The 15,410-nt window shown below is 40.0% G+C and overlaps 1 long non-coding RNA gene across 1 annotated transcript in view; it reads left to right on the forward strand.

Moving 5' to 3' along the window:
• The window catches only part of LOC125613263, a 52,239-nt gene extending 38,129 nt beyond the window's left edge, over positions 1 to 14,110 (forward strand). The window contains exons 4-7 of the long non-coding RNA XR_007343769.1: positions 2,847 to 2,916; positions 9,697 to 9,764; positions 12,975 to 13,053; positions 13,469 to 14,110. This is a non-coding gene — a long non-coding RNA (uncharacterized LOC125613263). The remainder of the gene's footprint in view (positions 1 to 2,846; positions 2,917 to 9,696; positions 9,765 to 12,974; positions 13,054 to 13,468) is intronic.
• Positions 14,111 to 15,410: the final 1,300 nt, after the last annotated feature.

Below are 15,410 nucleotides of genomic sequence, written 5' to 3' on the forward strand. Positions count from 1 at the left end.
TGATGGTGGTGGCCATAAAACCATGTGAATATATTTAATACCAACAAACTATATGCTTAAAAATTGCTAAAATTTTAAGTTTTATGTTATGTCTATTTTACCCGCCCCCCCCCCAAAACCCACATCAGTATTTCCCAGTTGGTACTCTTGGCTTGGGTTTCCAAGGGGCAAGAGAGCAGAGAGGCAGGGAGAGTAGACTGGCTCAGACCCCTTGTCCTGGGTCTTAAGACCTCTACCTTGAATGGGTTGGGTGGGGAAAAGGACCTGGACCATCTGGGGTGAATGCTGTGAATTTCCTATTCCGTGGAAGGTTTAGAAGGAAGTCTGCTGAAAAGCAGGCTCCGTCTGTCCCTTTCTATTCCTCTGTCTCCCCTGTGGCTGTGCAGGGCTTCAGTGGGACACAGAGGGCCAAGGCCAGGGTAATTAACTGGTAGAACCACACCCTGTGCTCATTCCCTCTCTACACTGCACTGTTCTCTGGTCTTGGGGTTTCTTCCCAGGGGGACTGTCCTGCTGCTACATCAGTTTCAGCATTGAAATCTTCCTGTGGGAAAGGATTCACTGATGCTAGCTCTCTGAGGAAAATGGGATCGTAAGAGCTGAGGGGCAGCAAGATTGGGATGGGGTCCTTTCCTGCCCTCTGAGTCATTAACCTATGTGGACCAAGTGTCCTATCCTGGTCACTGTGCTTGACAAAGATATAGATCAATCAGGAAGCAGAATCCAGAAAGAGAAAGCCAAGGCAGTACCACATCTCTTGTCATTGAGGCACACTTTTTAAAAATGACACTAAAATTTTTATTTTAACTTGGCATGATGGAACACACTCTAATAGTCCCAGCTACTCTGAAGGCTAAGCAGAAGGATCACTTGAGTCCAGGAGTATGGGGCCATCGTGGGCAATATCTTTAATGAAATCACAGGTTTTTAAAAAAAATTAAAAAGTCAAATAGAAGAGAAAGCAGCTCTCTATTCCCCAACTCGTTCCCCACCTCTGGCTCTTCAGATTCAACAACTTTTGACTCCTTTTTAGCTCTTTCTTCTGGTATTATCCACCCATCCCCAAAACAAGATTTTCTGGTACTTCTTAAAATTTCAGTTGCAAATATTGCCCACAGGCTTCCTATTGTGGACTTGAAAATTTTAATTGACATCTGTTCTTTTTCTTCCTTCCCCATGTCTTTAAACCCATTGGCTAAAGTAATATTTATATATTTTCTCATTATTATGACTATGTAGACATAAATGACAGCAGCATCAAATACATTTCGTTTTTATTTTTATTTATTTTTTATTTTTTGTAGTTGTGGGTGGACAGCATGCCTTTATTTTATTTATTTATTTTTATGTGGTGCTGAGGATTGAACCCAGTGCCTCACACATTTGAGGCAAGCACTCTGCCACTGAGCAATAGCCCCAGCCCTTCTTTTTGTGTTTCTTTCTGGAGTGAATTTTGCTTTTTGTCATGTACTCAGCTTTGTTTGAATCTACATGCCTTCCACAGCATCCAATGATTCTATAAACCCCTTTTAATCCAATTTTCCACACAGTCAAACTTGTTGGATAATCCCTTAGTTCCATTTTCTTTTCTTTTTTTCTCTCACTCCTGCAGGCCCTCACCATGCTGGGCAGATTGCCCTCTGCCTTGCTATCAGGCTCCCTTCTGGAGATTTTCTTTTGCTGACCTCCTGGGAAGCCTGAAGAGAATTGTTTTGTAAATATTTTATATAATTTCAAGAAGCCTATCTGTCCATTGTAGAAAAAAATTTAAAGGCATAAGAAAGAAAGTAAAGGTGACATATAATTCTACCCAAGCTAGGTGTGGTGATCCCAACTTCTCAGGAGGCTGAGACAGGATCAAGGCAAGCCTCAGCAATTTAGTGAGACTCTCAGCAACTTAGGGAGATCCTGTCTCAAAATTTAAAGAAGGACTAGGGGCATAGTCAGTGCATTCCTGGGTTCGATCCCTAGTAACACAACAACAACAAAAACTTCTACCCACCCAAACATGACCATTAACATTTTTTTTTGAGAATTTTAATATTTATTTATTTTTTAGTTTCCCGCGGACACAACATCTTTTGTTTGTATGTGGTGCTGAGGATCGAACCTGGGCCGCACACATGCCAGGGGAGCGCGCTACCGCTTGAGCCACACCCCCAGCCCCAGACCATTAACATTTTGGGATATATCTTTCTGATCTTTTTTCTACATATCAATATATGACATATAAGTCATAAAACATCATAAAAAGGAAAAATGAGGAGTGGAGGCTATAGCTCAGTAGTAGAGCATTTGCCTAACATGTGAAAAACCCCAGGTTTGATCTCCAGGAAAAAAAAATTCAGTTCAGTTTCTCATTATCACCAGCCATATTTCAATAGGCACATGTGACTAGTGGCTACCATATTGAACAGTGCAGAATAGAACAAGACAGTTCTATCAGTCTCTAACAAAGATCAAAGACTTAGAATGCATAGGTGAAATTGAATTCCTAGCAGTAAAATGTGATGATTAAGATGATAGCGTCTAGAGCCAGACACTTGAGTTAAAATCCTGCTCTACTGCTTATTATCTATATGACTTTGAATGACTTAATTTCTGTGCCTCGGTTTCCCTATCTGTAGAGTGTGAGATAATGATAGTCACTACTTCAATAGTCACTACTTCATGAGTTGTTATAAACATCAAATAATTAATATCTATAAAGTGCTTAGGAAAATTCCCAGCACAAGGTAAATGCTTGGTAAAATACTTTGGTTTGCTTGTTACTAACAAATGAAGTTGATTATTTCAAATTAAGAACCTAGGTTTCTGGCTTTTCTTGGTGTTGTTCCTTTTGCAAGGCCTGGCAATCCTCCTGGTTTATGTTCCTGCACTGCTGTGGTTGGCTGTAACAGAGTAGAAGATGTCCAGGTAAGATGGAGCACAGACTCTCTAGTGGCTCACATGCCCTTTATTTTTATTTTTTTTAGGGGGTTGTTGCATATGTTCTACTCTAAGCATGTGCCTTTTTCTAATTTGCACAAAGGCCTAGAATTGGCTATTGGGCAGCCCTGTTGAGATGGCAAGCACCTGGACATGAAGAAATGTCTTAAGGCAAGTGATTATTTAGGACAGTGATCTCTCATGTTCAATTTTAAGACATAATCCAAACTGTCAGTGTTTTCTTTCTGTACCTCAAATCTTCAGTAAAGTCTAATACACATTATAGTTTGAGGTTTCTGTATAGTGTATCAGAGAAAGAAAGGAATGAGGTAATCCAGCATGAGACAAAAAATGTGGGAAAGTAGAATAGGAATTAGAGAGTGAAGACCAAGAATTTCAAATAAAAATGAGCACTTGAGTCAGCAAATCCCAGTGAATTAGGAGGCTGAGGCAGGAGGCAGAAGTCACTTAATGAGAGATCCTGTCTCTAAATAAAAAATGAAAAAGGGCTAGGGATGCAGCTCAGTAGTTAAGTGCCTCTTGGTTCAATCCCTGGTTATAAATAAATAAATAAATACCTTGAAAACTCTTAGGAGTTTTTTTTTGTTGTTGTTTGTTTTCCTTCAGTACTAGGGATTGAACCCAGGGGCACTTTGTCACTGAGCTACATCCCCCTTTTTATTTTTTGAGACAGGGTCTTACTAAGTTACTGAGAGCTGTTTTTTTTGTTTTTTTTTAAGAGAGAGAGAGAATTTTAATATTTATTTTTTTAGTTTTCGGCAGACACAACATCTTTGTATGTGGTGCTGAGGATCGAACCCAGGTGGCATGCATGCCAGGCGATCGTGCTACCGCTTGAGCCACATCCCCAGCCCCTGAGGGCTGGTCTTGAACTTGCAATCCTCCTTGCTCAGACTCCCAAATTGCTGGGTATACAGGTGTGTGCCATCATGCCAAGCACATCAGTGATTCTTAAGGAGGGGAGACATCCTGTTAGAAGTCATATCAGAATCAAACCATACGCAGGCGCTTCTTCAGGCCACACAGGAGTATCAGTTAGGGATCAGGTGAGGAAACAGAATCCCTTTCAGTATTTAAAAACAGAATGGATTTTAAAACAAAGATTATCTGACACACTTAATCTATATTATACAAAGATTATAAAACCCCTGAAAGGGCAGGATAAGCAGGCTCAAGGTCTACTTTCATGACTCCCAGAACACTCTCAGATGAGCCATTACCTCTGTCACCCTCAGGAACATCAGGTTCTAGGACATACTGTTTTATCTACAATTCATGTATCAGGAAGCGGGTGACACTGCTCCAACCTGAATAGGAGAGTGGAAATCTGCCTCTGCTACTTTTGCAGTTTCCTCTCAATCCTGGAGACCTGAAATTGCCATTGCATGGCCTTGCTTGCCAGAAGCAGACAGTCAAGAGCCACAAGAATATGGCAAGTAGTCCACCTCACTTCTACTTTTAAACAACATACAAACAAACCCTCTCCACAACCTACTACCCAATTTGCACCCAGATTCTGAGCTGTGTGCAACCTTGAAGCGCAGTTTTGTCTTTCCAGATTGTGTAGAAGACCCACTGGAATAGATACTGAGGGTTCACATGCCGTATTCAACACAGAGATTATTCTAGTCTGTCACCTCTAGGAAATCATCCTTGTCTCCATTATGGGCAGAGCTATTTTTGCCCTCTCTGCTATCTATGTCTTGTCTTCTAATAATAGTCCCCTGATTTTCCTTTAGGGACAATCTCCTGCTTATAGTCATGTAGATGGGTGAAACTGACCCCAGGCCTCAGGCCCCAATTCCAAAGCAGGGCATATGTCCTGCTAAGAGCCACAGCCAAGTAATATGATGCATGGCATTTTTGGTTGAAAGGTGACGCCAGCAAGCCATTGAGATGATATGATTATGTTAAGATCTGCATTCATATGGATATTGGACTCCTGCTGTCCACCTCAGCCTGCTACCAGAGAGTTCCCATTGGTTGGGGAAGTGCGGTAGGAGGGAATTCCGGAGGAGGGACTTCCTGTTGGGGGCCGGGAGAACGCGCGTGGGTCGGTCGGCAATCTTCCCGGGAATGTACGGGGCATTGGCGGCAGTTTCAAAAATAAAGTTTGTTCCTGCTTGAGTGGCTTGTGATTTTGTGCCCAGCCAGACTGCGGCAATGTCCCAGCCCTGAGTGTATCATCTTCCCTTCTTGTTCAGTATGTAATTCCTTAGAGAACATGTGAAGGGTTGTGGTATATCTCTGAAGACAGACAGGAAGAAAAGGGATTGCCTTATCCTAGACTGTTGAGATATTTACTAATCTAGAAACCAGGGACAGAATACTATGATTCATTGTCATTTTCTGAAATTTGGCAATTGTCTGACTGCAATGATCCAGATGAGCAAATCATTCACTGGTGTCTTTCAGAATTCCAAACTATCCACAAAGAAAACAATACTTATTTCAAATATTTTGCACTTTGATTAAATAAAGCATTAGAACACAGTCTCAATATTTTGTTTGGAAAATAAAGTCTCCATAACATCCTCAGACCCATCTCAACCTTCCCCCCAACACCTCACACACACACACACACACACACACATGCACACACTCACATGTAGCTCTTTCATTCACTTTCACTCTGCTTAGACTAGGGTCCTCAGAAGCTGGATCACACGTGGGCTGGGGATATGGCTCAGTTGGTAGAGTGCTTGCCTTGCAAGCACAACGCCTTGGGTTCTAATCCCCAGCACCGCCCCCCCCCCAAAAAAAAGAAGTTGGATCACTCACCTCTCCAGGTGTTCATGTGTTCATGTGTTCAACACCAGGTGTTGAACACATGAACCCTCAACTAAAAGAAAGAAGAGAAGTGGAGATGTAACACAGTGGTAAAGTGTTTGCCTAGCATGCATGAGGTCCCAGGTTCAATTCCAATACTATCAAAAAACAAGATGAAAAGGACTGGGGATATGGCTCAGCAGTTAAGCTCCCCTGGATTCAGTCTCCAGTACAAAATAATAATAATTATTATTGAAAAGAGTGGCAGAGAATAGGTACCTGCTTACAAACTTCCCTAGTGACTATGTAGACCTGGAGATACAACATTCTTTCTACTTGTTCAGTCCTGTTCTGTTGAGGGCCTGGACAGGCTACAGTGGAAACAGCTTGGAGTTAAGACCAGAGTTCTGACTTTGAACCAGCACGACTAAATGGGTAATTCTCTCTGAACCTCAGGTTCTCATTTGTGAAATTTATTTTTTTACTTTTGATGATTAAAATTATAATATTAGGTCAATGTTAATTTGAAGGTATGATGGCCCAAATCATAGAATAGTTTACTTTAGTAATACTCTATATGTGAAGAAGACAAATAGAATTATATTAAAGCAAAAGTTGTGAACTAGAAGTCAGGAAACTGGGGCTTTGACACTTGCTGTGTCATAAAATTAATATTACCAGGCAAGTTATTTAGCCCCTTTGTGCTCTAAAGTATGGGGAGTTGGAACAAGTGTTTTCTAATGGCCTTTCCAACTCTGAGATACTACATAAGTTCATGATTCAAAATCAACAAGAGGGTGCCAGCCCTAGTGTTTTTTGGAGGGAAGCAAATAAGAAGGGAAAGTGCATACTCTCAGTGGCTAAAGAGGCTAGATCTGAGAGATTCTTGTATTCATGGGAGTCTTCCCTGCCACTTGTCACCATCTTATTCCCAAAACTCTCATGTTCAGACTCAGGATGGGAGCTGGTACATCTGAAGCCTAAAGCCACTTAAATGAGCAGGACTTTGAGTTCTGCTGAGTCTTTCTAAGGCTGGAGTCCAGGGTTTGAAAACCAGACTCTCCCAGAAGCTTATCAGAACCCATTATTGGCCCAGTCCAGGTGATTACATGGCAGTGGACTTTGTTAAGTGTCCCAGAAGTGCCACTTTGGCTGGCACCCTCATGCATGTCAGGCCTTATGCCCCAGGGGACCTGTCTCCAAGTTTGGCTGTAGTAAAGTCCATCAAAGGACCTTCCAGGAGATTTTCCAGGCAGAGAGGTGGCACTAGGAGCAAGCAGCAAGGCCCACTGCACACACACCCTTTTTTTAGTGTGTGTGTGGTGCTGGAGATTGAATTCAGGGGTTTTCCATCACTGAGCTATATCCCCAGCTCTTTTCATTTTTTATTTTGAGAAAGGGTCTCCTTAAAGTGCCAAGGCTGGCCTTAAACTTGGGATCTTCCTGCTTCAGCCTCCCACATTGCTGGGATTACAGGCATGAGCCATGGGGCCCTGAACTTGCCTGGCCAAGGCCCATTTTTGTAAAGAATGTTGACTGAGGAAGCCTGGTGGGGAGAGAATATGGATTGTGGGAAGAAACAAAGGCAAGAGGGGAGGAGAAATAAGAGTGGGGAGTGCTGGAGTTACCCATGGAGGAAGAGAAGGGTTCAAGCTGCGTGAAGTGAAAAGAAGCAAGGAGTCCAACAGTTCTATTTTCATGCAGGTAGATCTTGATGTGAATAACAGATTAAAATGTAAAAGATATCAAAACATCATGTTGCACATATGTATTATTAGAGTATCTTAGTTCTATTAATCCACTATACAATGTGATTGGAAATAATGTGGGATGGAGAAAGAGACTAATAAGTAAAATTCCAGGTTATCATCATTTTCAATAACTACATGATATCTGATTATATGGATGTACCAAATATTCCTTTATTGCTAGATATTTTAATCTTGCCTATTTCAACTATTATAAGCATGCTTCTTTGAATCTACTGGCATGTACATCTTTGTATACCTCCCTGATTATTCTTTCAGATAAATTCTCAAAAGTTGAGGTGGAAGGTCAAAGGTTTTTTTGTTGCTGTTTTGCTTTGTTTTTGGTACCAGGGATTGAACTCAAGGGCACTCAACCACTGAGCCACATCCCTAGCCCTTTTTTATATTTTATTTAGACACAAGGTCTCATTGAGTTGTTTAGGGCCTTGCTAAGTTGCTGAGGCTGGCTTTGAACTCACAATCCTCCTGCCTCACCCTCCAGAGCTGCTGGGATTACAGGCATGTGCCACTGTGCCTGGTTTTGAAGGATTTTTTTTAAATAAATATGAACATATTGACACCTTTCCTGCAGAAATATCACATTAATTTTTTCTCCGCCACCAGAGTCTGATGCCTGATCACCTTTGAATTAACAGCTTTGGTATGTTTTGTATTAAGACCATGGCTGAGCCAGGCATGGTGATGCATGTGTATAATCCCAGAACTTTGGGAGACTGAGGCAGGAGGATCACCAAGTTTGAGGTTAGTTTCAACAATTTAGCGAGAACCTGTCTCAAAATAAAAAATTAAAAAGGGCTGGGGATGTGGCTCAGTGGTAAAGCATCCATGGGTTCAATCCTCAATGCCGCCCACCCCCCCAAAAAAAATCATATCTGTACCTCTTTTCTCTGTTTTGTTTTCTGCTGGGGATTGAACCCAAGGCTGCATGCATGCTAGGGAAGCACTTTACCACTGAGCTATACCCCCAGCCCTTGTATTTTTCTTCTATAACATCAAAACTGTATATGTTTTATCCTTTGACTCAGTAATTCCATTTGTGAAAAAATTTTTAGAAAAATATTCAAGGGGCTGGGGTTTGTGGCTCAGCGGTAGAGTGCTCGCCTAGCACGTGCGAGGCCCTGGGTTCAATCCTCAGCACCACATTAAAATAAATAAATAAATAAATAAATGTATTGACAATTACAACTAAAAAATTTTTTTTAAATATTAAAAAAAAGAAAAATTTATTTAAATTACACACACATCAAGGGTTTAGGCTGATAGACTAATAGGTAGATTACAGTTTTTTTTTTTTTTCCTGAGAAAACCAATTACTTTGGGTAATGATTCCTCTGTTCCTGAGGTTTGGAAAGGGCACCCTTAATTGTGCCAGAGCCTTCTTCCCATCTTTGTTCACTAAGAAGGGAGGGGCAGGAGATTACTTGCAGGTCCTTGGACAGTGCCACATTGCTCCAACACCCTCAGTCTGCAGCCTTCCTCTCTTGAAGGAGAACCACCTGCATGTAGCACTTCCTGCCTTCAGTCTCCAGAATCTTGCCTCACCCTCCTCTGAAGTCAGGCCTTGGCTCCTACACAGCTGTCTGTCCCACCCTGTCTGTCAAAGGTCACTGATGACATTTCGTTTCCAAATGCTTTTGCAGCATTATTTATGATGAGGCAGGATAATCAGTTGATATGATAATGAAATATTCTTTCACTTTCTCAAAATCCTTTTTTTAAAATATTCATTTTTTAGCTTTAGGTGGACACAATATCTTTATTTTATTTTTATGTGGTGCTGAGGATCAAACCCATGCCAGGTGAACACGCTACTACTTGAGCCATATCCCCAGCCCCTCAAAATCCTTTTTAATCCAAGACCATCTTCCTTCTGGTCACTAGAAGCAGAGAACAAAGTCAGTAGCATTTCAGCTTTTAAACTCTCAAACTATGTATTCAAGCGTAAGACTGAAAGGTTCAGGAAGAGACATTATCGGCAAAAATGATTTTCCCTACCTCTAATCCTGATAAGATTTTCGTATGATTATGAGTCCTCCAAGTTTCTTGATGGATACTTGATCTTGAACATATCAGTGTTGGGAAATCTTTAAGATTTGATTAGGTCATGAGGGCCCTGCTGTTATTGTGGAAGTGGGTTTATTATCACAGGAATGAGTTCTTTGTTAAAATAATGAGTTTGTTCTCTCTCGCCTTTCTGCCTTCCACCTAGGGATGATGCAAAAAGAAAGCCTTCACCAGATAGGGCCCTGGATGTTGGATATCTCAGCCTCCAGGATGGTAAGAAATAAATTTCTATTGTTTACAAATTACTTACCATGAGGTATCTTTGTTTTAATAGCGCAGAATGGACCATGGTAGACCCTACGAGGGAAGACAGGTGTAGAGTTTAAAGAGGAAGCAAAAGAACAGGCCCAGTCAATACTTGGCCTTCCTACTTCCTCCACACCCATCATCTGAAGTTTAATAAGCCCCCTTTAGGGACTGAAAAGACCTTGATTCCTGGGCAAGATCTATGCAGGCAGCAAGACTCATAAATATATCTTCCACCATCATAGTGTGGATGGAGTAGAAATGGTACTTTGGCATGTCTGGGTTTGAGATCAGAAACAGATTGTCCAATTTATATACCTATTCCACTAGAGGGTGAGGGGTATAGTGGCAGAGAAAGGAGGTTGCTACATGAACAGATGAGGATGTGGGACTACACAGCAGATTGTCTGCAAGGAGGGGAGGTCCTTCCTACTTCGTCTACACCCATCACCTGACTGCTAAATTTCTACTCTGTTGTACCCTAGCTAAGCCATACAGGATGGCTCATCTGTTACATTTCAAACAGGAGGGCATCATGGGACAAAACAAACAAATACCAAGAGGTTGTTCCCTTCCCCCCTACTTCTTCTTTTTTTTAATATTTATGTTTTTTAGTTATAGTTGAACACATATCTTTATTTATTTATTTATATGTGGTGCTGAGGATCGAACTCAGGGCCTTGCACGCGCTAGGCAAGTGCTCTACCGCTAGGCCACAACCCCAGCCGCCCCCCTTACTTCTTGATGATGTTTATATGACTCACTTAGTAGTAGAGAGGTAAAGAGCTGGGAAAATCAGACTCAAATTATGACTAGAATTCACCAAAAATGGCTTGTGTTTTATTTTATTTTGCTGTTGTTTTGCTTCTAGAGATCTGTGTTTAAGAGAAACATTTAGTTCAGTACAGAAAAGAAAGTTAAATTTTTCCATATCTGGACTTCATGCAACTGTGAAATCTGAATCTCCTTTGATGATAGTAAAATTTTGAAAAATCTGTACAATCCAACAAAAAAGGAATAGTTGTAGTACTATGAAAGAATTTAATGTTTGCAAATAATACACAACAGCATAAAATGTTTATGATGTAATGTTAAGTAAAAAAGCAGGATCTAAAAATGTATGCCAGGAGTGGTGGTGCATGCCTATAATCTGAACTAGGAGGCTGAGGCAGGAGAATTGCATGTTCAAGACCACCCTGGGCAGGATGTAGTTCTGTGGCAGAATGCCCCTGGATTCAATCTCTAGTACTGCAAAATAAATAAATGTGTCCTTTTTTACTGCAACAATGTTTAGAAGAAAAGCCTCAAAACATACATTGGAGTTGAAATAGTATTCCAATAATGAATAGGTCACAATGTTAAGAAATTGTCTTTGGAAGGCTGTAGATATTTTTCTTCTATTTTTTCCCCCTATTTTTATCTAATTTTCCTCTATGAGCAAGTATTTCTTTAAAACTAAATTTATGCATATACATATATATTATGTATTTAACATGTGCATATTTAATGTATGTGTGTATTATTTTGAGCCTGGTTTGATGCATGGCCCAAAGTTTTGAACAAAAAAAGAATATTTCCAGGCCTCGTTTATCTCTGTCCTGCTGAGTTACTTTAAGTTAGTCTTCAGTTGCTCCTTCTTCTTGCCTAGCAAGTAAATAAATGTCAGGTGATGTCATGGACAGAATTAGCCAAGAAATGATAGATCTGTTGAATGGGAGGCTTTGTTCATGGGAAAGACAGGAAGCCCAAGTAGTCTGAGTTTTAAGTCATTGTTTCACAAAGTGTGATCCTTGGATCAGCAAGTCTCAACATTTCTTCTTGGAAATGCAAATTCTTAGGCCCCACTCCAGATCTACTGAATCAGCAATTCTGGGTGTACATCTGGCAATGAGTATTCTAGCAAGCTCTCTAGGGATTCACTAAAGTCTAATGATACATTCTTTTATTATTTTTTAAAAATAATTTTTTGGTTATACACGGACATAGTATCTTTATTTTGCTTATTCATTTTTATGTGGTACTGAGGATCGAACCCAGGGTCTTACACGTGTGAGGCCTCTACTGCTAAGCCACAACCCCAGCCCTACATTCTTTTATTTTTTAAGATCAAGGGCTTTTGGGGCTGGGGTTGTGGCTCAGTGGTAGGGCACTTGCTTCTCACGTGTGAGATACTGGGTTCGATCCTCAGCACCATATAAATATAAATAAATAATGATATTGTCTCCATCAACTTAAAAATTTTTTTTTTATAAAAAGATCAAGGTGGTTTTTGTTTTGTTTTGTTTTGTTTTGTTTTGTTTGTATCAGGGATTGAACCCACTGGCACTTAACCACTGAGCCACATCCTCAGCCCCTTTTTTATATTTTATTTACAGACAATCTCTTTGAATTGCTTAGGGCTTCACTAAGTTGCTGAGGCTGGTTTTGAACTAACAATCCTCCTGACTCAGCCTCCTGAGCTGCTGGGATTATAGGCGTGCACCACTGTGCCCAGCAGATGGAGGTGTTTAAATAATTTAAAAAAATAAAAATAAAAAATGGAGAGCTGGAGTTGTGGCTCAGAGGTAGAGTGCTCACCTAGTATGTGTGAGATACTGGGTTTGATCCTCAGCACCACAGATTTAAAAAAACAAAAAAGGACAGTTTTAGACTTACAAATAGACTTGCAAACATAGTATAGATAGCACCATGTACTCTACACAAAGTTTGTCCTATTAATATCATATATTAATATGGTACATTTGGAGAAACTTTTCTAATTAATAATCACTGAAGAACTGGCTTTAGATTAGTCACTGGAGTGGTATAAATATGGAGGCTGGTAAGAACTAAGAAAGACACTGATCATTACCGTTGCCACTGTGATTAGATGGTGATATAAGATATTATGTTATTGATATATTATAACCATTTATATTTCTTCTTATTTATTTCATTAAATCCTCAATATACATCTGTGAAATACACAAAAGAAATTACCCCTAACTTACAGATTAAAAACAAAACAAAATAAGCACCAGAAAGATTTAAAAAATGTTTTTATGAGTGTATTATAGTTATACATAATACTGGTGTTCATTTTGACATAATAATTCATACATGGAATAAAATTTGCTGAATTTTTGTCTTTTCCTCCCTTTCTCCTTCCTCCTGTGCCCTTTCTCTACTCTACTGGAGACCACAAAGATTAAATGACTTTCCCAACATCCTACAACTAATAAAAGCTGATGTTTGGGGCTGGAGTTGTGGCTTAGAGGTAAGAACACGCACCTAGCATATGTGAGGTACTGGGTTTGATCCTCAGCACCACATAAAAATAAATAAAATAAAGGTATAAAAGATATAAAAAAAGTAAAAAAAAAAAAAGTTGATGTTTAAAAGTTAACTCTTCCAGGGGATGGGTTTGTGGCTGAGCGGTAGAGCGCTCGTCTATCACGTGCGAGGACCTGGGTTCGATCCTCAGCACCACATAAGAATAAATAAACAAAATAAAGGTATTGTGTCCAACTACTTCTAAAAAATAATTTTTTTAAAAAAAGTTAACTCTTCCAATGGGCTAAGTTTTACTGATAATCTACCAGTAATATATTTATATCTTATATACATCATCTCATTTATACCCAAAACAAACTTTATAAGGTAAGCACTACTATTATATCTTTACTTTATAGACAAGTCAATGGAAGAACAGAAAATACTAAGAAGCTTACCCTTGGACATAGTTTGAAATAAAGGAGCTGCAATTCAAACTTGGGAAATCTTCCTCAAGGGCCTACCTGTAAACCATTTAACTATAGAGTAAGTATAGTGGCTTTGTAATGTACCAACTTGGACAGGACAAATTATACTGCCCAGAATTCCCTTTTATGTGCATTTTCAGGTAGCATGGGCATCAAAAGAGATTCTTGTGGAATATTTGCACGGTGGAGGTGAAGCAGTTTTGTAGCTGACATGTTGGTTACTGCTGTCTCACTTCGTTGGCTTGGGGCAGTGGCCATTTCTGTTAACTGCTTCACCTTTCAGTAAGTCTTCTTTCAGTTTCTCTGAATCCCAGGCCCCATGTGGGTGTTTAGCTCTGTGCAGAGAGCACTGGCTTCTCCAGGATATACACACCACCAACATTAGAAGCAATAAGGACTGCCAGGCATGGTGGCCCCTGCCTGTAATTCCAGCAACTCAGGAGGCTGAGCCAGGAGGATTTCAGATTTGAGGGCAGCCAGCTTTTAATGAGACCCTCAGCAATTAGCAAGACCCTGTCTCAAAATAAAAAATAAAAAGGATTGTGGATGTGGCTCAGTGGTTTAGCACCTCTAGGTTCAATCCTTTGCACATGCACCCACCTACACACACACACACACACACACAAGTAACATGGGTTTTGGTTTGTTTTCATGGGCTCAGTTTCTGCTTGTAAATTTCAGGTTATTCTTGTTTTCTTCTACTTTACAACTGCCTGTCCTGTGGACATCAAGCCCCAGCATCAGATGTGAGATCAACAGCCTTGTAGAAACTATTTAATCATCTGTCTTTGCTTTGCATGGCTATGCACCACCATAGAAATGACTGTGCAAGCCGAAACCATGCAATGTATGGTTAATCTGTGACCTTTCAGTATTTTGATTAACACTAATTAAGTTTACTTTTATTTTTTGGTACTGGGGATTGAACCCAGAGGCATTTTACCTCTGAGCTACATCCCCAATCCTTTTTATTTTTTATTTGAAGGCAGGATCTCACTAAGTTGCCAAGGTTGGCCTTGCATTTGAGGTCCTCCTGCCTCAGTCCCCAAAATATGGGATTACAGGCATGTGCTACTGTGTTGAGTTGATGAAAATATTAAAAACTCTTTATCAGTTGTCAATAGGAAAATTTAAAAAATAATTCTAGTATTTATTTAGTACACTATAATTTAACAATTAAAAATATAGAAAATTAAGAAGTCAACTAGGCATGGTGGTGTATGCCTGTAATCCCAGCAAGGCAGGCTGAGGCAAGAGGATCACATGTTGGAAGTCACTTCAGCAATTTAGCGAGACTCTATCTTAAAATAAGAAATAAAAAGGAGTAGGGAGCCGGATGCAGTGGTGCATGCCTGCAACCCCAGCAGCTTGGGAGGCTGAAGTAAGAGGATTGTGGAATTCAAAGCCAGCCTCAGCAACTTGGTGAGGCCTTAATCAACTCATTGAGACCCTGTCTCTAATAATATATTAAAAAAGGGCTGGGGATGTGGCTCAGTGGTAAAGCAGCCCGGCTTCAAAAAGAAAGCCAGTACTAAAAAGAAAAAGAAAAAAAAGAAAGATACTTTTGGTTCACCTTAGTGGCTTGCTTCTATTTTAAAATATGGTGGGATGGGTGCAGTGGCATATGCCTGTAATTCCAGCCACTTAGGAGGCTGAGGCAGGAGAATTGCAAGTTCAAAGCCAGCATCAACAATTTAGTGAAACCCTGTCTCAAAATAAAAAAAATAAATAAAAAGAGCTGGGGATATGGCTGAGTGGCTGAGTGGTAGGTACCTCTGAGTTAAATGCCCAGTAACAAAATAAATAAATAGATAGATAGATAAATTAACATATATTAAATATATTATATATTTATATTTATAAATATATATAT

The sequence above is a fragment of the Marmota marmota genome, unplaced genomic scaffold (genome assembly GCF_001458135.2).
Source record: "Marmota marmota marmota unplaced genomic scaffold, marMar, whole genome shotgun sequence".
In the NCBI taxonomy this organism is placed as follows: domain Eukaryota; kingdom Metazoa; phylum Chordata; class Mammalia; order Rodentia; family Sciuridae; genus Marmota; species Marmota marmota.